Source organism: Squalius cephalus (assembly GCF_949319135.1).
Source record: "Squalius cephalus genome assembly, chromosome: 15".
Taxonomy (NCBI): domain Eukaryota; kingdom Metazoa; phylum Chordata; class Actinopteri; order Cypriniformes; family Leuciscidae; genus Squalius; species Squalius cephalus.
In genome coordinates this window covers 30,956,932-30,961,760 of record NC_137136.1, presented here as the reverse complement: position 1 = coordinate 30,961,760, position 4,829 = coordinate 30,956,932, and positions in this window count along the sequence as shown.

The window sequence follows — 4,829 nt, the reverse complement described above, 5'->3', positions numbered from 1 at the left end:
CTCTCTAATGGTTTAAGTCTTACCTCTCAGGTAGGCCTACTGGGTGTCGTGGAGGGGTGAGGACTCTAAGTAGCAACATCTGGTTACTGGGGTGCATCAGGGCTCAGTGCTTGGACCACTTCTCTTCTCCATCAACATGTCATTACTAGGATCTGTCATTCATAAACATTGTTTTTCCTATCACTGCTATGCTGACGACACACAACTCTACCCCTCATTCCAGCCAGATGATCCGACGGTAGCTGCTTGCGTCTCTGCCGGTCTAACAGACATTTCTTGCTGGATGAAGGACCACCACCTTCAACTCAACCAGCGAAGACAGAACTACTTGTGGTCTCAGCCAACCCAACACTTTATTACAACTTCTCCATTCAGCTAGATTTGTCAACCATAACTCGATCCAGGACAGCCAGGAACCTTGGAGTTGTGATTAATGATCAGTTAAACTTCACAGACCACATTGCTAGAACTGCATGGTCCTGCAGATTTGCCTTATACAACATTAGGAGAATCCAGCCCTTCCTATTGGAGCATGCTACACATATCCTTGTCCAAGCTCTTGTTCTATCCAGACTGGACTATTGTAATGTTCTCTTGGCAGGCCTTCCAGCATCAAATTCAAGGCACTGATGTTTGCCTATTGAACAAACACTGGCTCTGCACCCCTATACCTAACTCACTACAGACCTATGTGCCCTCCAGAAGCTGCAAGTGAACGGTGCCTTGTGGTGCCATCCTAAAGAGGTACAAAATCACTTTCACAGGCCTTTACCTGGACCGTTCCCTGATGGTGGAATGACCTGCCTAACAACCTGAGCTGCTGAGTCTTTAGCCATTTTCAAGCACTGGCTGAAGATGCATCTTTTTCATCAACACTTGACCCTTTAATACTAACACTTACTATTCTATATGTCTATAAAACATTTTAATAAAAAACTGAACTGTGCTAGACTACTGGGACTAATCACAGCATTTGCAAATTGTTGCCCTATTGTTGGTTTGATTGCTTCTATTGTTATCCTCATTTGTAAGTCGCTTTGGATAAAAGCATCTGCTAAATGATTAAATGTAAATACTTAGTTTTATGATCAAAGCTCTGTAGTTTCAAAACATATAATGCAATGCAATACAGTGATGATTAAGAGATGAACAAATAAACATTCCTCAAAAGCCTGATGGATCATATTTAATAATCACATTTTAACATGATTTTTCTAAAAACCTGTATGGATAATCAAGTAAAGCTAAGTTGCTTCAGTCCAGTAAGTGTTCATCTTAAAATATTACTAACAATATAAAATCTATTCTTACCTTTACTTTACAAATCAGTAAAGATTTCACAGCAAGAGGACAAGTGAACCACGACTTTCACAATTGTACTAAAAGGCCTTTTACTTGCTAGAAAATTCTGAACTATCAATCAGACAAAAGGATGTTGATTCAAGAAGACGTCTTACTGATTTCAACCTCCTAGGGTGTAGTGGTCTAGAGGTTAAAGCTCTGGGCTGCTAACCAAAAGGATGTAGGTTCAAACCGAGGTATGATCCATGAATCACGTTCATTGTGATCGGGACACTTATCGTAAGGTTACTGTAGGAGGATGGAACTTGTTGCAAGTGTACTGTAAGTCACGTCGAATCGTGAATGACAAATTAGGAAATTACCTCCTGTTTTTGTTTCAGTGGCCGTGAACCGTACAGGTTTATTTTCATCAGAGGGAGGGAGCAGAGCTCACGATTGGTTATTTTTAGCATGTCCCTTAATCATTCCTGCTTGACATATACCCACTGATAGAACAACTTCTCAGAACGGCGCAGGAAGGCCTCCCGTTTCCCTCCGTTCATGTCAGTGTCACCGTACTTTCAAAGGAGGGTTTTACACATCTATATGCAGCCCTGACACTATTATCAAACCTGTGCTCGTACTCATATACGATCAAACAGGGGCCGGCTCATGCACACAGAGCTATAAACGCTCCTATAGCACTGCAGGCCTAAAATAACTCCTGCGACGCTGCCCACTGAATGAAGAATGACCTTGTCCAGCAGTGTTTGGGTGTGGGACAACAGAGGAACGTATGACATCTCTAGCATGATGTAGATTATAAAATGCCTTTTTTTAAATTTATAAATCTATGTAAATTATGCTAGAGATGGCTTATTACTTTGTTGCATTATAATAAGTTTCTTTTTTTTTCTCAGACTCAAACAGGAAGAAAATTATTTTAAAGAAATTAGACATTTGTATGCAAGAAAGGAGATTTTGCAATCAAGCTACACTTCTGTGGAACAGTTCTTAATCATAAGCTTGCGTTCAAACATATATGGGGTCAGCATGATTTTTGTTCTTGAACGAAATTAATACTTTTGTTGAGCAAGGACACATTAAATTGGTTGAAAGTGACAGCAGAGACATTTATAATGTAAAATAATTTAAATAAATGCTGAACTTTCTAATCATCAAAGAATCCTAAAAGAAATGTAGTTTCCACACACATATGAAGCAGCACAACTGTTTTCAACACTGATGATAATAAATGTTTCTTGAGCAGCGAACCAGCAAATTAGACTGATTTCTGAAGGATCATGTGACACTGAAGACTGGAGTAATGATGCTGAAAATTCTGATTTGCATAAAATTATATTTTAAAATATATTCGCATAGAAAACGGCAGAATTGGTGAGCATAAAATATTTTTTTTTTTTACATTAACAAATCTTATTGACCCCAAACTTTTGAACAGTAGTGTAAGTCTTCTCTCAGGTCCAGTGGAAGTTTAAACGCTATGGTAAGAGTTCCCATAAGTCCTCAAGCAGAACCAAGCCCTTTTCACATCTTTACGTGTCTTTCTCTCTCTTGCTTGGTTTCAGTTTGCTGGGAGCCAAAGTCCCATAACCCCCTGCGCATGTAACACTCTTTCATACGTGGATCAGATAAAATGTCTGGAAAGTCTTTTTTGGTGCCCTTTCTGGATCCGGTATACATTTTTGTTGGTGTGTGTGATTCAGCCATGACCTCCGCCCACATGAGTCAACGTCCCCTCCATTCTGACGCCCTTTCTTCTAATAAGGCAAAAACACACGCGGGCCTCGGTCGTCCCTGACCTGTGCTGCTTTATCCTGTTTCATCATCAACACACCCCTTTCTATGAATTCCTATTTTAGTCCAACTCTCCTGCTTGAAACACATCAGTCCTTTTCACACACTGATGATGCAGGTGCTATTTATACATGGACAAAAAATGGAAAACTGTTCGAAAACTTTGTTATAGTTGCAGTGACGGAACTAGAGTTTTAGACGTGTGGTGGCCAGGGCTACTTTAGGGGGTCCATAGACCATTAAAGAAGATTATGTGTAAGCCTATCCTGGCATCAGAAAAGCATAAATCCTATTGCGGACTACTTTACATTACTCCACATTAGCTAAACATTCCTACTGAAACTGAAGACACTGTGACTGCATTGCATGTGTTACTAGCACAGATGTAAACAATGTGTGTAAGGCTAAAATTAGAATTCTCCCATTTGTTTGATCTGATTAACTGTGTTTGGCATTTATGTTATTATCATACTAAAACCAAAATACATCAAGATTATTATAAATTAAAAATAATGTTTTTTCACAATACATATTTAGTAGGGCTGGGTATTGACACAAATTTCACAATTCGATTCGATTTCGATTCACAAGCTTGCAATTCGATTCGATTCGATTCACTATCGATTATTTTGGATATCAGGTACAATACATTGCAAATTTTCTCAAGGAAAACAAATCTCTTAACTATTATTGTAACTGGGAGTCAGTTGTAGCCTATAGGCTTCATTAGCCTACTATAATATTGAAGGTAAAAATTAACTGATTTGTATACAAACACTTAAAATACACTTATTTATTTTTATAATAATAAAGTTACATGAAATTATATAAAAATTTTAATGGTGGCTGTCATAAAAAACTTTCCAGATTTATTCAAACATGCATTAAATATTGAAGAACATTAAACATTATAATGAATATGTAATATGGTGCATATATTTAGCAAAATGCTCCTCTCTAGAGTAAATTTTTCTAGCTGACTAACGAGTTTATGGTCACTGGATATGTTTTTTCTGACGTAAATGTGACGTTACATGACATTGTTTACTCACGTCTTTCCACGGTTGAAACACTGATTGAGCGATTCTATGTGACATGATACGGACTTCGATAAGTTGTACTCTATCTTTTAACACACTTTCAGATGCTCATTCATGTTTATTTCGCGCGGTAACTGGTATTATTAAGGCGGAAGAGAAGATCATGTGTGTGCTGCTGCTTCTCTTCAGCTGAGCCAGAGCGATCTCACGCCACAGCGCCAAAACGGTAATTATGTTTTTGAATTTCGTAAGAAAATGGACGTAATTTGAAATCTGAGACTTTGTTTCATATCAATAATAACAAAGCACAAAGATGATTGCGATGTATTGGATTGGATGCGCGCAACAATATTCCATTCATTCATCAACTGAAAACAGGATTACTAATCGATTCTTGGGATTTAAGAATCGATATCGTTTCGTAAAAATGAGAATCGATAAAAATCGAGAAAGCGATATTTTTTGCCAAGCCCTAATATTTAGGTCAAAGCATTTTAAAACTTTTTTCTATGAAATTTCCAACAAACCCCAGTTTGAAAATCCCTGATTTATGCACTTTAATAGGCGTGTATAAATTACTGATCTGTTAAGCATTTATGACTAAATGAAAGTTATTAGTTTTCCCTATTTGATGAAAATGTCCTACACAACATAAATATTAATTAAATCTTAATTAAGAAACAGAGAGAC